Below are 19,890 nucleotides of genomic sequence, written 5' to 3'. Positions count from 1 at the left end.
AAGGCTATAATTAAAAAGACAGATACCAGCAAGCTTTTGGCAAGGGAGTGAAGAAACTGAAACCTCACACGATGCTGGCGGGGCTGTCCAGTGGTGTCTCTGGCATTTCCTCAAAAGATTAAATATAGAGTTACCATATGATCCAGAAGGTCTGCTCCTGGGTATATACCCAAGAGAAAAGAAAGCATTCACATAAAAACGTGTCCATGAATATTCATGACAGCGTTTTTCATAAGAGCCAAAAAGTGGAAACCACCATATGCCCATCAGTTGATGAATGGACAAAAAAATGGTGGTACCGTATCCAGACAGTGGAGTATTATTTGGCAAGAAAAAGGAATGAAGTCCTGATAACATGTTATAACACAGAGGAATCCGGAAAACATGATGCTAGGTGAAAGAAGCGAGACACAAAGACCCCATGTTATATGATTCCATTTATATAAAAGGTCTAGACTAGGCAAATCTACGGAAACAAAGATTTGTTCTTGTCTAGGGCTGGGGGAGAAACGTCTGGGGGGAGTGGGGAGTGACTAATGGGCACACAGTTTCTTTCTGAGGTGATATAAATGTTCCAGAGACACTTGGGTGGCTGAGTCAGTTAAGGGTCCAGTTCTTGGTTTTAGCTCAGATCACGATGTCACAGTTCATGAGTTCCAGCCCCGTGTCAGGCTCTGAACTGCTAGTGCAGAACCTGCTTGGGATTCTCTCTCTCTCTCTCTCTCTCTCTCTCTCTCTCTCTCTCTCTCTCTCTCCCCCCTTCCCCTGCTAACACTCTCTCTCCTTCCATCTCTCTCAAAAATAAATAAATAAACTTTAAAAAAAGAAAAAAGTTCTAAAATTGATTGTGGTAATAGTTACTCAACTCTGTGAATATACTAAAAACCATTAAATTGTACATTTTTTTATTAAAAAAATTTTTTTACATTTTATTTATTTTTGAGACAGAGAGAGAGAGAGAGAGAGAAAGAGACACAGAATCCAAAGCAGGTGCCAGGCTCTGAGCCAGCAGTCAGCACAGAGCCCGATGCGGGGCTTGAACCCACGAACCGTGAGATCATAACCTGAGCCAAAGTCGGACGCTCAACAGACTGAGCCACCCAGGTGCCCCTAAGCTGTACATTTTAAATGGGTGAACTGTTTGGTCTGTGAATTATATCTCAATAAAGCTATGGTATTAACACACACACACACACACACACACACACACACACTACAGCAGAAACTACTGTTCAATTGTTGGATTGGCAAAAACCCTGAAATTCTATAGCAACCGCATTGGAGAGAATGAGGAGGGACCAGAGGGTGGGGAGCAAGGGTGCATGATTGTAACCTCCAGAAAGGACACTCCGTCAGTCTCATTAAAATTACAACCGCACACGCCTTCTGGCCCTGCAGTCTGGGATTAATCCTAGAGGAACCCTCGCACACGAATACGGAGCATATGATGGATATTCATCGCAGAACTGTCTATAAGCAAAAGACTGGAAACAACCATAACATTCTTCACTAATTAAATAAAGCACGGTCTCCATCCACACAGTGAATACTAGAATATTCAACCAGGAGAAAGAAAGCAGTAGCACTAATGATCTTCAAGGTACACCATAAAGAAAAACCAGGTGTAGAATAGGATATACTACACGTCACCATTTGTGTTTGTTGGTTTGTCTTCTAACCTACATGCTTATATATGTCTGCATCTCCCTAAAAGAACACCCCAGAAACCTCTCCCAGTGGCCGCCTTAGGCAAGGAGACCTGGGTGCAAGAGAGGCATTTCCTTGTCTTCCCTTGTACTGTTTGAATTATTTTTTACTGTGTATGTATTAATGGTTTTCCTTTTCTTTTTGAGGAAAAACACAGTCTTACCTGGTTTCAAATCCTGGCATGCTCTCTCTCATAGCTGGAAAAGTCACTTCACTTCTCTGAGCATCTGTGCTCTGCAAAGGGAGAGACAATAATGATAGCTACCTGCAAGGTTGTTGCAGAGGATTGAATAAGACCACCAAGGGGTGCCTGGTGGCTCAGTCGGTTAAGCGTCGGACTTTGGCTCAGGGCATGATCTCACAGTCCATGGGTTCGAGCCCCACATTGGGCTCTATGCTGACAGCTCAGAGCCTGGAGCCTGTTTCAGATTCTTTGTATCTTTGTATCTTTGTATCTTTGTATCCCTCTCTCTTTGTTCCTCCCCAGCTCACTCTCTGTCTCTGTCTCTCAAAATAAAGACATAAAAAAAAGACCACCCAGGCACAAGGCTCCCCACGGTGCCTGGTGGCGAGTCAGTGCACGGTCCTTGTTGTTTATTAATATGTTACTATGTGCATGAGTTGGACTGTCTCAGGTCTCCATCCACATCTCTGACCAGAGAGCCTCAGACCAAGTGTGCAAAGCGCCAGCGACCCCCTGCGACTGGGGAGGCGGCATCTGAGAATGAGCTTCAGGATGAGGAGTTCCACAAGCAGAGATGAGCAGGGCCAGTGCTCCCGGCAAAGGGAGCCAAGTACAAAAAGACTTGGAAATAGGAGAGCCCTGGGCATTCACTCAATTGTTGTGCATTGGTTGGCTGCTTCTTCATCAAAGCTTAGCTGAGCGCTTGCTATGTGCCAGGCACTGAAGTGTGAAAGACAGACAACAGCCAAGTAGCTGGACCAGCCAAAGGAGGGATTATAGAGAATACAGTGATAGGGACAAGAAGTGGCTGGGGCAGAGCCTTACCCGCATCCAACTGCTCTAGAGAGCAGACCAGGAATAGGAGGCTCAGAGAGGGACCGAAGTTGCCCAAGGTCACACAGCACATTCTCAACTTCTGAAAAGAGCCTCTCTCAGCTCTGCCTTTTCACTCACCCAGCAGGCCTGAAGAAGAAAAAGCCCATGGGGCTCTCCTGATGTGCACTCATCGGAAGGTAGACATGTGCCATCCAAACTGGGGGCCCCACAAAAAAGGAGGGACAATTGATTCTCCAACGCTACCAACACGTGGTTGATGGGCAGAGAGACTCCTCTATGTTGGGCACCATGCTAAGGAGTACACTACATGGATGAGTCCAGATGAACCGACTGCAGCCCTATGTGGTCAGCCCTGGTTTGCAGGCAAGAAAACTGGAGGCACAGAGAGGTCAAGCCGCTTGCCTAAGGTCACAGAGCTCATAAGAGACAGCATCAGCAAGCGGACCTGAACTGCGGGGCCTAGCAGTCACAGCGCCCCTGAGAAGGGCCAGGTGGGAGCCCTTCCCAGCCAGTCCAGGAATGTCTCCTGACAACCGACGCCAATCAGGGGCAGGAGGAATGGGTGGTGGAGGCTGGGTCAGGAATGTGTTGGGGGAAGGGAGGAGGGAGGAGGAGGGAAACAGCCCATTGGCAGCCATCGTCCTGCCTCTCCAAGGAGGGGGCCAGAAAGGCCACAGCAGGCACCTGTCCGACCCAGGTGGGGTACAGCATCGTGGTTGGGGGGCCCTGCTGCAGCCCACTGGAGGACTCCGGGTCAACTGACCAAAGACCCCCTCAGTACCATGGAGATGCCCATGTCACACCCAGGCAGTCAGTCGCAAAGGCAGGTGAGCTAACCAATCAGGGCGCTGAGCACACAGGCCATGCTTCATAAATGGGGCCCTTACTATCATGAACACGACTGTTTCCATTATTGCTTATCTCTCTGGGTCTCAAAGGGACCCAGCTCTGCAGGGACCATGAGTCCCCTCTTTTAGAGGAAGAGACAGGAAAGCTCAGAGAAGCCAAGCCAGTGCCCAGGCCACCATCCAAAACAAAAGAGGGCCAGCTGGGGATCCTGGCTCCCCTGGCCCTGGGCTGCTGTCAGCCCCTCTCTCCACGGCCACAAGTCCCAGCTGGACTAAGCAGGGGTCCCTGACCAGTCCATTTTCCATAAGGGGACATGGAGGCCAGGACAGGGAGAAGGGCTGACCTAAGGCCACGCAGCCTAAGGACCACTAATGGAGTGGACATGTGGCCTTTCTGAGCCTCCGAGGCTGGGTCCCCAACTGACGCCCCTCCATCCTCAAACAGCCCCGCAGGACAAGTGCCACAAGTACTTCCCTGTCCCCAGAAGAGGAAGCTGAGGCCAGGGAGCATGAATCCCTCTTCTGCCTCCGCTATGTCCCCCACCCCCCTACCCCCGCACCATGACAGAAGCTCCCCCGACCCCCAGGGAGGGATCTTCACCTGATACCTTTTTCCCTTCACACTCTCAAAGGAATTACCTGTCAAATTGGGGTGTTTTTGTTTTGTTTTGTTTAATTTTTTAATGTTTATTTATTTTTGAGAGAGAGAGAGAGAGAGAGAGAGAGAGCATAGCAGGGGAGGGACAGAGAGAGAGAGAGGGAGACACAGAATCCAAAGCAGCTCCAGGCTCTAAGCTAGCTGTCAGCACAGAGCCTGAAGCAGGGCTCGAACCCACAAACTGTGAGATCATGACCTGAGCCAAAGCCGGACGCCCAACGGACTGAGCCACCTAGGCACCCCTGGCAGGTTTTTCTACAAGTGGTTTGAGATCACGGAAAGGACTCTGGCTTTAGAGTGGGGGAATATGAACAATGACAGTAGTAACAGCTAGTGTTTATTTGGGACCTATTATGTATCATTAGCCCCATTTACAGATAGGGAAACTGAGGCACAGACAAATTAAATGATGTGACTAAAATCTCACCTCTTTGCAGCTGACTGGCGAGTCCGTCCCTCTCTGAGCTTCTCCCTCAGAGAAGGACCCAAGGAAGGAGCCTATGGCGGGGGTCTCCTCTGTAGGGTCTAGGACCACCTCAGCTCCCTCTCCAGAACTCAGTGCCACCAGCTCCCCCAGTGTGGGCTGGAGGAAGGGGGCGTGCTGATGGCCACACGCTTCTCCCTCCCACCCTCCCACCTGAGGTTCACGCGACCCCTTCGTACGCTCCCAACAGACCAGAAGTGAGCCATGGCCACACTCATTTCACACACGAGAACATAAAGTCTCCAGGAAGCTGCCCAGCCAGGACATGGAGGCCCAGGTGCCAACCCAGATCCAAGTGGTACCAAAGCCCATCCTCTCTCCACTGGCCCAATAAGATGACATGCATGGGAAGGGCAGTCTAGGAGGTTGGCACAGCATGTGCAAAGGGTCTGAGGCAGGAAGGCCAGATGTGCAGGGGGTTATTGAGTGAGAGGTCTGGACTATGTGGGTCCCAGCTACTGGGTCCTCCTGCCCATCGGAGCATCCTGGGGCCGGTGAGGTCAGCGGACTTGGGGGTTTCACCCACCTTACTCTAGCCTCTATCCCTGAGTCTAGGCCAAGCAGCCTTGCCAGCAGGTGGGCAGGGTGGCTCACAGGCCAGGGGGACACAGCCCTGGTGTCAGGGAGCCTTTGTAAGATATCCCCATTCACAGACCAAGAGCTGAGACTCTGTGGGGGCACCCAGCCCCAGGTCCCACAGTGAGGCGAGGCTGGCCCCCAGACGGGGGTGTGGGCACTGGGACTGAAGAGAGAATTCCTGAGGCACCAGGCCCAGTACAGGCAGGTCTCGGGGACCCAACCAGGTACCACCATCAGAATCACTGTGTGATCTCAAGCAAGTCACACCCCACAGCTTGGGGCTCGGCATCTATACCCAAATCAGAGACCTTGGCATGCCAAGGATTCCTTAGCGGCGGATCCCATTCCAGATCCCAACCTTCCATCCCCACCTCACCCCACGTCACTGAGGTAACAAGTCTCCAAGGTCATCTCTCCCAGGGGCTCCCAGCTGCCCCTCCCCGCTGGCTGATGGCTGATGGGCTTTGAGGGGCCAACCGCCAGCCAGCAGCCTCTGCCCACTGCCTTCAGGGACACACAGCGTTCGCTCTTCCCTGCCAGCAGCTCTGCCACTCTGCTCCGGGAACACGCAGTGCCCCCTCTTCCCCACCCACACCCGTGCGGGAACTCCCTCCAGGGACACTGGTGGGCAGGAACACCTGGTGGCCTGGCCCTGCCACACGGTCAGCCTTGAGCTCCAGCCCCCTTCTCCAGTCTCAAAGCCCACACAGAGGAGGCCTGCCCTGGATGTGTGACATCAGGAAGTCCAGCCCTGCCTTTACTTACCCATGACAGGATGCCCCTGGCAGACCTCCGGCGGGGCTGGGGGGGAGCATCTGGGTGGGGGCCCCTGTGTGCTGCTCACAGGATCACGGCCTGCTGTGTTCTCCTTCCTCCCTACCCCTGGACCCTCCCTTCAGCTTATAATCACCCCCTAGCCTTCAGACTTTGCACATGCTGTCACCTCCCGAAAGCTATACCACGAGCTGCAGAGCAAGGAGGGAGGGCAGGAGGGAGGAAGGGAAGTATGAATGGATCGTACCCAGCGCCCCATACAATGAAGAGGCACAGGCCTCGGCCCTGGGTCTGTCGAGTCCCACAGCCTATGCCCCGACCACTGCTCTCTCCTGCCACTGCCGGGCATGTCCCTATAGCACTGCTTTTGACCCCCCTGACTTACACAGGCCAGTGTGCAAGTCCGAGACAACTCCAGGCCCAAGCCGCACCCAGCACGGGCCCAGGCACAGAACAGGTCGCAGGAGATGTCTGCTGAGCAAGCGAGGAGGAGGGAAGCGTGAACCAGGGGCCATCCACAGGCCAGAGCAGCCACAACATGTCTGGTCCCGTGTGCGTGATGCAAACAGGCTCGGGGCCGTTGAGCTTCAAACCGGCTCTGCCAGTGTGGCCGGGGAGGGGCAGAGGGCTTGTTCCAGCAGAGAGACGCAGGTGTGCTGCTGGGGACAGGACCTGTGGCCAGCCCGCTGCGGGCAAAGACTAAGCAGACCATGGAACGGAGCCCACTCATCCAGCCTCATGGGGACAGAACTATTCCAGCCCCTGTAACTCTTAGGTTTCTTCCCGGGCAGGAAGGGAACCCCTTTCCGGACCCCAGGTCCTCACCTGCCCTGTAGAGTGCAGGATCCCTTCCCGCTAGGATCCATCTACACCTGTCCACAGCCTAGAATCCCTAGAGGGAAGGGGAAAGCCGGGAAGTGGGAGAAGCAGGAACAGGGCAAGGCAGCAGGCCACCTGGTGTAAAACGCTGCTCTGTCCCAAGTTGCTTCGTGGCCAGTTTCCCCCATGTGGCAAGTGGTGTTTGGCATGGATCCTGGGGACCTTCAATCAATCCCCTGGTGCTGAGTTCTCTGGAAGAGATCACTTGGCAGCCCCCACCCTGCCCCCAAAGCCCAGGTCTGTGGATGGACATAGCCAGAGGCCAGACTTACACACATGTCCTTACCCCTCCTCTCCGAAACAATAATAAAAATACCTGCTGATTACTGAATGTGTATTATATGCCTGGCATTTTACATGCATTGTTTTGTCTGGTCGTCCCAAAGCTGCTGTGAGGGAGGACCCCCAACAGAGGAAGCTGAGGTCCAGGCCACATGGCACGTGAGAGTCTAGGCTCCTGACCCCACCCCTGACCCTGAGGTCATACCGAGCAGCCACCATCTCCCCAAGATAGTTCAAGGCAGAAAACAAATCCCAGGTACACCCAGAAATCTTGAGCTGGAACTGGTGGGGGGAGGCAAGGTCCATACTCCCCAGATCCATAGATCCCCTGAGTCCTGAGAGACCAAACCCCAGCCCTGCCCCACTGTGTAACCCAGGCTGTGGAGAGCCCACTCTTAGCCTCAGTTTTCTCATCTGTAAAATGGGTAGGGTCCTGCCAGTTTCACCTAAGGCATACAGTTATTGAGAGCCTCAGCAACTGGAAGTCTCAGTCCAGTCCTTAGGACAAGGTGAAGAAGCCACTGGGAATTCGTGCCTCCAGAGGCACTGGGGAGAGGAAACGAACATAAACCAGAAGCCACAGTGCTCTGTGGTGGGGACTCGGCCCCTCGTCACCAGCAGCTCCAGAGAGGAAAGATAATTCTTCCTGCCCCCGTGTAACTCAGTTCCAAGCCCTGTCAGTCCCGCCTCCAAACGTATCCTGAATCCAAGTACATGGCCACCCCCTAGTTCAGGCCCAACCTCCTCCTCCAAGCTGGCCACCTGGGAGCAGAGAGCCTTTCTGAAATGTCAGTCTGAACCATCACTCCCACTTAACACCCTTCACAGCCCCTAACAAAGGACAAAGTCCTCACAGGGGCCTCCAAAGCCCTAGAGTGGACTCTAGCAGGCAAGGACTCTAACCCCTGTCACCTGTTCTGCCCATCTCACTCGGTCCACTGCTTCCCTTCCCCCAAGAACCCAGTACATGCACCTGCCCTGGGCTTTGCATTTGCTCTTTGCACCTGTTCCCTCTACCCAGCGCACACTATCCCTAGACCTCTCCACACCTCCCTCCTTCACTTCCTTCAGGTACTTTACTCAAACATCACCTGCTCAGAGGCCCTTTCCTAACCACCTGTTTAAATGGCAACACGCCCCTCCGCTCTGAGTCTCGTTTCAAAAGCTACACCTCCCCCGAGAAGGCCTCTCTGACCGCCCTCAGCGGGAGTGCGGACCTTCCACTCCTTCCTAGCGCGGACCTCAGCTCTGATGACATAGTGAGAGTACGCATCTGATGAGGACAGGGGCCACTGCTGTCTCGATCATGGCTGAAAACTCTGCAGTGGGCCTAACATTCAAAACACCTAACAGCTGGGATGCTCGGGGACCATCCGGTCAGAGTGGGCATTAGGCAAAAACCTGGGGCCTAGCATGGAGTAGATGCCTGGTAATTACTGAATAGATGGATGGGTGGATGGATGGATGGATGGGTAGATGGACAGACAGATGGATGGAAGGAAGGAAGGATGAGTGAACTGGGCACACACAGTGGGCTTGGTACTTGCCAGGGGTGCCCAGGGCCCTGAGAAGATGGCCCAGAGAAGGCCTGGATCCGCCCAAGGTCATCAGCCAGGGTCTGGCCTGCGCAGCTGCAGCCCAGCCTCTCCTCCTGCACAACCCGACTTTCATTTCCCATCTTCTCTGTCTGAGGAAGCGCCTTCCCTCAGGGGAACTGGGTGAGGAGGAGGGGCAGGCGGTCCCCGAAGAGGGGGGCTCCCAGACTCCATCTGTCCTACCACAAAGGGGCTTTGTCCTCAGTGCCTGTGCTGAGCCAGGGGCAGACCGGAAGCCACCCCTCAGCCACCCAGCCAGTCTCACCACCCCTGGTCAGCTGGGCCAATAGCTCCAAAGCCAGACCCCAGGGGCTGGGGTCCCTGAAATCTCATTAAGCCCTAGGAGGGAGGCTCTAGGGTGACCTTCATTTTTGCAGATGAGGACACTGAGGCTCAGAAGGGCAAAGATACTTGGCCAAGATCTCCCAGCCAGCAGAGAACAAAGCTGGGTTTCAAACCCATCCCCATCTGGTGCCAGAATCTTTGGCCATGGTTCTCAACTCACCTTGCCTGGGGTACAGCCCCTCTAGGTTCAAGAGGGTGGAGGGGCCTTTCTGGAGGCACAAATGGACAACCATGCCTAGCCCTGCACCCAGGTGGGGAGACCTTTACCCTGGCAAGGCTTACCCAACAAGGGAGGGAGGCCGGGCCCTAAAGCCAGCGCCCTTGCCCCACACCCGCCCATCCCCCAGGCGCCTTCAAATTGGCCGGCCAGGCCCCAGCACGTCTCCAGACCACTTCCTGCCAGGCCGGCTTCCACAAGGAAAGGATGCACAAGGAGGCAGAGAGGGGACAGAGGCCCCCAGCCCCTCACCTCACTGCTCTCCCGTCCACCCCATTTGTCTGGCTAGCACCCACCTTCTCTTCAGGGTCACCTCGCCAAAGCCATAATGCCAACGGAATGCCCACAGTGCCAGATCAGTCAGTCCTGCCCAGCAGTCTCTTCTGGTGCCTGAGGACAGCAGGTAGACCCTGAGCAGGTCCCCAGGGCTCTCCACAGATGGCCACCAGCCACCTCTCAACAAGATTCGACCACTCCTCAGGGCTCCAACAAGAGGAGCTGCTGACACCGCACCTTCAGGCCCTGGTTCAAGCACCACCTCCTCGCGGAGAACTGGCCCATCCTTCCAGGTACATCAGGTACTACTTCCTCCAGGAAGTCCTCCCTGTCCTGCTCTCTCCAAGGCCCCAAGCAGCTCCCACCTTCTGCCCCAGAGAGGGGTTCTTGATCCCTATCTGGAACCCCAGCCCCATAAGCTACCTTCACTTGGCAATAGTAATTGAGCCCATTCTGACCCTTCTCTGTGTCTTCCCTTCACACCTTCAGCAGGAGGCCTCAGCAAAGGCTGGCAAGGGTTTGAGGGCTTGCCTGGTCACCTAGTCACCTTCTAACTTTCTCGTTCATGACCTATGCCTGCACACATCAGGTGAGTTCCCACCTCTAGATCTTCGCCCATGCCCTCACTTCTTCCTGGCATGCCCTCACCATGCTTCTTCCCTCATGAGCTCCTGCTCACCCTTTAAGATTCAGGCCAGGTATCACCTCCTCTAGGAAGCTCTTCTGGCCTTGTGATGGGCTGTCACAGTTCATATGTGCCTACCCTGTGGTAGGGCAATGATCAGTGACTGTCCGTCTCCTCCAGAGCACTGGCTGCTCCCAGGGTGCACCCCTTGGGGTCTCCAGCACAAGCCCTGACACCAGCAGCAGGTAATCAAGGATCCAGCTGCTAACTCCCTGCCCAGAGGATCCAGGGACAGAGGCCAGGAACAACTCCCAGAGGCAATAATGGGTCCTGTTTTGCCTATGCTGCCCACAGATCTAAGGTATGGGCGGAGTGGGGGCGGGGGGTGCTTTCTGCAAATGGCCAACTGGTAACCAAACCCACGTCGTTTCTAAAACTAGGGCACAGGAGAGAAACGGGAACAGCAGAATTGTCCCCAAATAGAACTGTGGCTCATCTGGTCCCAGGGCCTTCGGGAACACCTGGCAGGGATGGGGGTGGGGATCACAGGTGGCTGCTCCCAAGCCTCCAAGAGCAAATCTACAGTTTGGTGGGCAGGAAGGTCAAGATCACAGCAGTCCCTGCTGACACCCTGCCTACCTCCCTCAGGGTCAGTCCAAATCCTGGAGGTGGCAGTCCTCTCCCAGTCCCCCACCTAACCACAAGGTGCTCCCTAAACTGGCCTGCCTCTGAGACTTTGGTCACATGGGCCCTCTGCCTGGAATGCTGCTCCCCCTTCCTGCCAGTCAGAAATCTGCCCATCCTTATTGCCATCACCACTAGCTGGGTACTTCCTATAAGCCTGGCGCAGGCCGACATTTAGGGGGAAATGAGCTCAGCCAGTCCTCCCAACAGCCCAGCGAAGAAGAGACTCCTGCCCCCGTCTCATAGATAAGAAAACTGAGGCTCAGTAAGAGAAGCCATTTGTTCAGGGCACACAGCAGAAGAGGCAGATGAGGTGGGACCTGGGTGTCAGCAGCCACAGGGCACCCAGAAGGCCTGGCTGGGCCTGGTTCAGCCTCCTAGACAGGCCCAGGCTTGAGAACTTGGCAAAACTCAGGGACAAAATGCATAGGGCACAGCCCCACCAGCCCAGATAGAAGAGGAGCCCCTACCTCCCCGCTCCTTCTCCCTAGGGTGGCTACTGACAGATGAACCACATCCGTTTGATGTGGTGAACTATCTCCCCACAACATGCACAAACCCACTGCACAGATGAGAAAACTGAGTCCCAGAAGGAAACGGTTGCCCCATCTGGAAAGTGGGATGTGCCCCAGGAACCTTCTAGCTGTGACATCCCCCTGTGGCCTGGTGGACGTTGCTTCCTTCCTCGGAGTCTCAGTTTTCCTACCTGGAGAATGGGATTGCCAATCCTTTCCTCTTCAAGTTGGTACGAATTATAACAAAACAGTGGCTAATATTTACCGAGGGCGTGCTATGTGCTGGCTTGGCTGGGAGCATCAAGCACCTCACTTGATCCTTAGAACAAGCCCATAACGTGGGTACTGTCATTAGGCCCATTTTTCAGGTAGGGAAGCTGAAGCACAGAGAGGTGAACTGACTCCCCAAAGTCACAGAGCTTGTGGGTGACAGCAGGTGGAGGTGCAGAAGCCCTGGGGTTGGGGGCAGGTGGACCCCAGAGGAGTCTCCTGCTTCTCTGCCCTGAGAGGCATGGCAGGGGCTGATGGAGGGTCAGGGGTCAGACAGGAGGCAAAGAAGGGCCTGGCCTGGATGAGGTGGGGTAGACTGTAGTGTTCATGAGGCTCTGGGTCCAAATTCATGCACTGCGTGATCTTGGGCAAGTCTCTCTACTTGTCTGAGGCTCGGTTTCCTCTCTGGTGAAATGGGGCCAGAACTGCTGCCTCACAAGACACCGTGAGGACTAGACACAAGCATTCGCCCCAAACAAGGGCTCAACTATGCGCTGACGGAGCCAATGCCTTCAGAAGGAACCCCAGGGGCTGGCCACTTTCCCCTCAGGATCACGGGGACATCTGGCTCTCCGCTCAGAAGCCATGGGAACGTGGGCACAATCCGCCCCTTCTCAGCTCTGCCGGCCTTCCACGCCACGTGACCTCAGACAACTCACTTCACCTCTCTGAACCTCCAAATCCATTCTTGGGGCTCTAAGAGAGCCTCAGGAGATTGGGGGGTCTTGGGGGTGGAGGTGGTTCAGTCCCATCGGCTCAAGCAGAGAGAGCAGCTGGGGTGACCCTGAGCTTGAGGCCTCAGTTTCCCCTGCCTAGCCCTGCTGGGGGATGCTCAGAGGTGACTGTGGAAAGTGCTTTGTAAACTGTAAAGTGTGGCACCCTCGGAGTGATGATGACCGCCTCACAGCCTAAGAGGCAAGAAAAATCCTATGACTCGCCTTCTAAGGCAGAATGTGTCAGAGACATGAGGGAAGGCAGAGGGGAGCAGTGGGGTGCAGAGGAGGGAAGAACAGAGTCAGGTGGGGGTACAGAGGGTGGTCACCAAGAGCTTTCTGGAGGCAGAGGCACCTTAGCCGCTTAGTCAGGTTTTGAGAGGGTGGACTGCTGGGCAGTGGGCCCACAGAGGCAAGGTTTGGGTGCTGGACAGCCCAGCCACACAGGAAGACAGCCAATGGTCCAGAAAGGCTAAAGGGGCACCTGAGTGAAAGGGAAATGTAGGAGTGACAGGGGTGGGGCCTGGAAGAGCTCACCTCCAGGAGCCCTTGCTGTGGACTCGGCCCACCTCACCTTTCTCTGAGCCTCAGGCACTTCCTCCCAGAAAGCCCCACGGCAATAACAGCTCCTGCCTCTCAGCCAAGCAGGCAAAGGGTTAAGCACCCCAGGCTCCATCAGTGGTCAGCTTCAGAGAGAGGGGCCCGTTCAGTGAGGAGGCCTTCAATGCCAGGGCTTAGGGCACTGGGAGGCCTTGACAAGTCACAGGTCAGCTGAGGCAGGAGCCAGGCTCAGGGAAGCTAGATGGCACTGGTGGTTTCCAGTCTACCCAATCACGAAACTTGTCTGTTTCTAGTTATCCTTCCCCTCAGCTACCTCCTGTACCTGCCACAGACACAGGTATCCAGACTCAGCCCAAGGATTCCCTGATCAATTGGCCTGCAATTCCTGCCCCAAATTCCTGCCTCATCAGGGAATTACCTTCATAATCACAGAAATATTAAGCACTTACTGTATGCAGGCTCTGTGCCAAAGCAGACATACATTAGCTCATCAGACGCGCACACCACCTTGTCAAAGCTGGCACAGGCACTGTCATCCCCGTTCCAAAGACAGGGAAACTGGAGCTCCAAGCAATTGTTTTCCCACAATCCTACACAGCAAATGGTAGAATCAAGATTTGAACCCAGAACCAGGTGGCTCCAAGAGCCTTGCTGAGTTCACTCCCTTTATGCCACGAGCATCCACAAGCACCCGTGAGAGGTCAATGCTGGGAGCTGGGGGCTCCTGCAAGATCCAACTCCAGGTGTGAGCAGAGATCCATCAGCCAGAACCAGATGCCCAGAAAGTCAGGATCGCCTGCCCCCACCAACACACCAACCCTCATCCTTGGGAAAGATTTCAGGCGAGCTGGGTGCACATTCCGTGGGACTCAGACACTACAAACCACCCCGCAGCCAGAAGTCTAGGCTCACACTTTATTGTGCTGGGCGACTGTGGGCCCAGCCCTTGGCCTCTCTGAGCCTCAGTTTAGGAACAAAAGTTCTGCCCACCCCCTGCTGGGGCAAAGGATGGAATGGGCCACCTTGCTATGACCTGGCACGACATGAGGACATCCACATCAGACACACTAAAAGTCAGAGCAGCAAATCCACGCAGGCCGAGAGAAGGCAATCAGGCCTGCTGAGGCCAAGTTTCCTGACACCATCCGAACCTGACTGTACCAGGAGTCTGTCTATGTCAGCCTAGCAGCCCAGTGGATCTGAGGACTCAGAGGACTCACGTCCACGGTCTCAAAAGGCCTACATGCTCTAAGAGGACTCAGTCATGCCTGCCCTGGAGAGCTCCCTGGCTAGGATCCCCATCCCAGAGCCTCAGAGAGGGAAAAGCCTTCACTGCACAAAGGAGGAAACTGAGGACTAGGGCAGGAGGGAACTTGTCCAAGATCACCTGCTTCTCCTCTCCTTTAGCTTCTCATGTTATTCTGGAACTCCTCTGGTTAGTCTATGGGAAGGAGAGGAACCGAGACCCAGGTTAGAGAGGAGTCCCCTGCTCAAGGTCCTATAGCAAGGAGGGGGGAAATGGGGGATTTTGCTTCCAGCTCTGGGATCCTCCCCAGTCATCTGTCCCTGGACTCCTCCCCACCCAGGCTGCCCTGTGGGAAGGGAAGGGCTGGCTGAGTTGGGAGAGCCCTGGATCAAAAGGCAAGAGATGTGCATTTTTCTCCCAGCTTGGATAATGTGTCCTGGGTCTTTCTGGCCTCAATTCCCCCATCTGTGAAAAGAGAAGGTCAGAGTAGATCAGGAATGACAAACTCACGACACACGTACAACACGCTCTACTCCTCTGTTAATGGCAGACATTACTAATCTCCCCCAGCACTCATTCCCATGAAGCCAAGACTTGTCCTCAGAATGCTCCTCGGCAAAGCAGTGTGGGCCTGGGCCATCCTAAGGCTGGGTAATAGCTGAGCCCCCAGAAGGAAGGGCAAGGGAGAAAGACGTACCAGTCACTGAACATCCAGTGATTCAAGGCACTGGGAGAAATTAGCTGATTAAATTTTCACAAGGGAGATGTCAGAGGCTGATGTTCAGAGCAGCTACGAGACTTGCCTTTGGACCCACAGTGGGAAGGCGGCCTTGAACACAGGTGAAGCACGTGCCGGGCCTACCTTTCCCAGAACTGTGATGCACACTAATTGCCAGATAAAGGCAGGTACAATCTCATCCCAGTCTCCCTTTGGCCTTACTAAGTGTAAGCCCCATGCCCATTTTACAGCTTCAGAAACTGATTCGCAGGGAGGGGCTGTCAGCTGCCAGAGGAGGAGGGACTTGAGGAATGTCTGCTTCTGCCCCGTCTCCATCTAGGTAATGCATGCTAAATGTTTTATTTTGGTCCTTGTGGGACATCCTAAGAGCCATGACTCATATTATCCCACTTCACCGATGAGGAAACTGAGGTGCCCTAGAGGAAGTACCCCCTCCCCCGACCAAGTGGCTTGAGTGGAAACCAGAGTGGTTTACGGTGGAGATAAGGGGGTAAGAGCAGTGGAGGGGAAGTAAAGGACTGTAGGAACCCAAGGGAAGATAGAGGTGTGGGGGCCACACAATTCAGGCAGGAAGTGGCTTCCCTCACTGGGTCTTGGCATTTACATCTGGAAAATGGACCAATCTCACCCTAAGGCGGGCTTTCACGAAGTGGGGCTGAGCTAGACCAATAAATGCTCTTCCCAGTTCAGCCTTCTCACCCAGCAAGGACAGAGCAGGACTCAAATCGCCCAGCAGGGGGGTGGCCTTGTCTGCAAATATCCCTGCCCAGGCCACTCCTGCCCAGACCAGCACCTTCAGACTCTGTGAATCCACCCACTGTGGGCCTTCGTGACACAGCTGGTAAGGCCAGGCCCACCAAGTATAACATCACTCAAGGCAGGTGCCTTTCCTAAGTACCTGCTGGCACCAGGCACTGGGGCCATACAGCCCTCCTTTACCTGTCACCTGATAGGGAGACATTTATTGTCCCCATTTTTAAGACAAAGAAAGTCTCAGAAAAATACAGTAAATGACCCGATACACAAGTGGAGACAGGCTGTCAGAACTTGAACGCAGACCTGACCCCTGAGCCCTCAGCATACCTTTGGTCTCCAGCAGCCCCCTGCCTGCTCCCTGCCTCACTCCCAGCCTCCAGCCACCGTCTCCTGTCTTCCTACTAGTGAACTCCTACTCCACTCTCAAAGCCCAACCTCAAATCCTCCTCCTCCTGACTCCTGATCTAGGCCCTCACAAAATACTTGGAGTCCAGCCCACAGATCTATTCCTACCAGATGCCTTTGCCAGCTCTGTACCCCTGGCTTCCAACATGGGTCTGTTCACACAGGGGACACCAATTAGCCCCTTGTGTGAAGATGAAGGTCAAACTCCTCTTCAAAGCCTACACAGCCCCATAGGGTCCACCCCTGCTGATAACAGCCCCCTCCCTTTTCACCTCTCACCCACTCTCTTTAACTCTCTGTGCTCCAGACTCAGAGGTTTTCCCACTGTTTCTCCATAACAACACACACTCCCCCACCTCAGGGCCTTTGCACATGCAGTTCCCTCCGCCTGGTAAGCCCTTCTCCTAGCTCCATGCCTGGCCAACTCCTACATGTTTCCTTCAAGATTCCTTTGCTCCCCACGCCTCTCTCTCTGGGCCCTTATCACATCTGTGATTATAAATTTATTTGGCAACTTGTTTGCTATTTGGCTCACCCTCTAGACTCAAATATCTGGGAGGCCAGGGACCTGTTCACAATTCTGCAGCAAGGACTGACCCGAGCTGACCACTCTCCACAACCCCGGGGGCCCTGGGATGCGTCTGAACGGAAGGGGAGAAAGAGCACAGCTCTCCTTCACGTTCAGCAAACTGTTGCTCTCCCTCAGCATCACCCCCTGGGTGCCTCCTTGTGCCTCCTACCGCTCTCACTACAAACCCCATCACCACCCCGCTCAGACTCAGTTTAAAACTCCTGGTTTCTAGCAGAGGCTCATACAGGGTCATGGATGTTTGCATCGAGACAGGTTTGGGAAAATGAGGTCAACTGAGGACCAGGGGGGTGGAGGTGGCGGGTGGTATCAGCAGGTCACTGAGCCTGACTCCTGAGGCTTGGTGGAGCCAGATACCCGCCCAACCCCCAGGTCACAATCAGGGAAGAAGCAAAAAAAAAAAGGCACTGTGGGTGAGCTGGGGAGAGTTCACGCTCCAAGAAGAGGCTGGGGAGCAGAGGACAGAACCGGGGAGCTGTCCTGGAAGAGGTGGGCCTGAAGCGAGACCTTCAAGAACAAGAACAGATAAGCAGCCCATGGAGGAGAGGACAATCCTGGCAGGGACACCTTCAGGAGGAAAAGCCCAGGGGCCACACAGGAGGGCCTAGGCAGGCAGTCAGCTGAGCGAGGTGACACACTGTAAGTCACTTCCCTGGGTGGAAAGACCACATCACCAAGGCACACCACATCACCAAAAGGACCTCGTGGCTTTCATGCCGTCACTCATCACTACAGTCTTTTCCGAAATTGCTGTGTGCCTGTTCCCACACTGGTGAGCCCCTGCTCCCCCAACACTGGAGGGGTGCAAGGGCAGCCAGGCTGGGCTCCCTGAAGTGTAGACTGCAAGTTGTGTGGGCTTGGTCAGCTCACTTCCCCTCTCCGAGCCTCAGTTTCTCCATCGGGCCGATTTTATACTAGTTGCTTCAGGTCACACAGCTGCTGCATGGCAGGACTGTGCGCAAGGTGATTTCTCCAGGGGTCCTGAAGTGGCTTTTCTGACACCAATCCTCTTCTGGAGACGACCCCCACCAGGGCCAGCACCCTCGGCCCCCACCCATTTTAGGCAATTCATCCAGTAAAACAGTCATCTATGGAGCACCAACTACACACCAAGCTCCTACATGGTCAAGTGCATCTATGGTTCCCCCTCCCACATGTGGGGACTCAGAGGGGCAGTCCCTTGGCCCAGGTCACTCAGTGAGACAAGAGGCCTTGGTGTCTCCATCTGCCTAGCCAGAAGGCTGAGAAGAGGGTCAGTAACAGGACCAACCTGGCCTGTTCTTGAAACCAAGCCCGATCTTGGCGACACCATGGCTGGGCCTGGACTCACCCCAGGTGACCCAGGGACCACTGCCCCAATTGTAGAGGTCTGGAAGCCTCACCTGAGGCCATGCACTTGCCCATGGTCCAATCGGCCTAAAGGCCCCAGAGGCAGAACTGATACCCGACAGGTGAGCCTCTTCTGTTCATCCCCATCCCTCTGCCAGCCCAGCAGCCCCAGCCAGACCCACCTGCCACTGATCAGGACCCCCAGATCAGAGAAGGTGGGCAGCCCTCTGACCACAGAGAGCAAGGCAAGTCGGTGGCCCCTTTTGGGACTCAAACCCACCTCTAACCGAAGCCCAGGCAGGCAGATGGACCGGGCCTGATGGAGAAAACCCAAAACTTTTGCCAACTTCTGAGCAGGAAGGCGGCTGGGCCTGCCAGGGGCGAGGCTGGGGGCTGCGGGGAGCAGGGACCACAGCGTGGCCCAGTCCCTTCCAGGCCGGCGGCACCAGGCCCTAGCCAAAGCCCCAGGAATATAGAGAGGTCCAGGTGCCCCGGCCCGGCGCCCCTTGCCCGGCGCCCCCAGGCCCACCCTGCCCGCCCCCTCTCCACCTCCCATCTTCGGCTGGGGGGGCGCCAGGCCCCGCAGCCACGGCCAGAGGCGGCGCCGACAGGCTCAGATTTCAGATTTGGCCTAGACCCGGCCCGGGGGCTCGGCCCGGCTCCCGCTCTCAGGGGGCTCGTAGGGGAAGGGTGAGTCGGAGGTGGTCCCCGCGCGGACAGGACCCGTGAGCCCCCCGCCCAACCCCCTCCCCCGCGGCATCACAACAAAAGGCCGCGCCGGGCAGGTCCCCGTGCGCCCGCCCGGCTCTCCGGGATCGCGGCTCGGACCCGGGGCGGAGGTTGGAGAGGTGGACAGGGGCCCCCGCGGCTCGGCGATTCAACGCCACGGTGGTCCCGCGCGGGGGTTCCCCCATGCCGGCCGGGACTGGGGGCCCGCGGACGGGCGGGGGGCGCTTACCTGGGCCGGTCGGCTGACGGGCGCACCGGCAGACAGACGCACCGGAGGGCGGACCGCCGGAGGGCCAGGGGGTCGGGTAGACGGCGGCCTTGGCCGCTCCGGCTCCCAGGCCGGAATGGATTCCGGGCCGGGAGAGACAGATCGAGAGAGAAAGGGAGGAGGAGAGGAGGAGGCGGCGGCCCGGGGAGGGGAAGAGGAGGGAGGGAGCGCGCGAGCAGGGAGGAGGGGCCCGGCAGGCCGCCGGGAGGAGGAGGAACGAGGAAGCGTGAGGGGACGGATTCCCCGCCTGTGACCTAGGAGAGACCCACACGCGGGCCCCCCACCCCACTGGAGCCAGGGGTCCGGGAGGGGCAGAGCAGGGGGCGGAGGCACGGAAACCCTGCCCCCACCCCGCCGGGTGAGAGCGCCCCACCCTGTGAGACCCCGAAATGCCCTCCCCAACTGCCCCCAACCCACCCACCCTATTAACCCCAAATCACCTCTTTCGCAGTTAAGGGTAATGGTGATAATAATCTCAGCACTAACTGAGCCCTCACTCCTTGCCAGACACGGAGCTAATGCCCAGGTCGACTTTAGGATCTGTTCCTAACAACACCGAGGCTGGGCAGGCTGAGGATTATTCCCATTTTACAGATGAAGAAACTGAGTCACAGAGAAGGAAGTCACCTGACAAGAACCAGGCCTTGAACTCTGGCCTTGATCTGAGTTTCCCAAAGTATGGCTAGGGCAGGAGGGACAGTGTGGGGAGGAACAACAGTTATTTTAATAGATGTGGGCTCATTGTAATATGCATTTAAAAACAAAACAAAACAGTAGCTAAGGCAGCTCATCAGAA

The 19,890-nt window shown here is 55.6% G+C and overlaps 1 protein-coding gene across 4 annotated transcripts in view; it reads right to left on the bottom strand.

Annotated features, from left to right (window-relative positions):
• Window positions 1-19,250, bottom strand: part of SRC (SRC proto-oncogene, non-receptor tyrosine kinase) — a 51,143-nt gene extending 31,893 nt beyond the window's left edge. For 3 of the 4 annotated variants that reach the window (XM_029916618.1, XM_029916620.1, XM_029916621.1), the window contains exon 1: window positions 1,871-1,912. The gene's annotated coding sequence lies outside the window, so the exon portion shown is untranslated. Of the gene's footprint in view, window positions 1-1,870; window positions 1,913-19,055 lie in introns of those variants that run through there. The other variant, XM_029916619.1, reaches the window with a different exon arrangement.
• Window positions 19,251-19,890: the final 640 nt, after the last annotated feature.

The sequence above is a fragment of the Suricata suricatta genome, chromosome 12 (genome assembly GCF_006229205.1).
Source record: "Suricata suricatta isolate VVHF042 chromosome 12, meerkat_22Aug2017_6uvM2_HiC, whole genome shotgun sequence".
Classification (NCBI taxonomy): domain Eukaryota; kingdom Metazoa; phylum Chordata; class Mammalia; order Carnivora; family Herpestidae; genus Suricata; species Suricata suricatta.
This window is presented reverse-complemented; position numbering and strand designations above follow the sequence as displayed.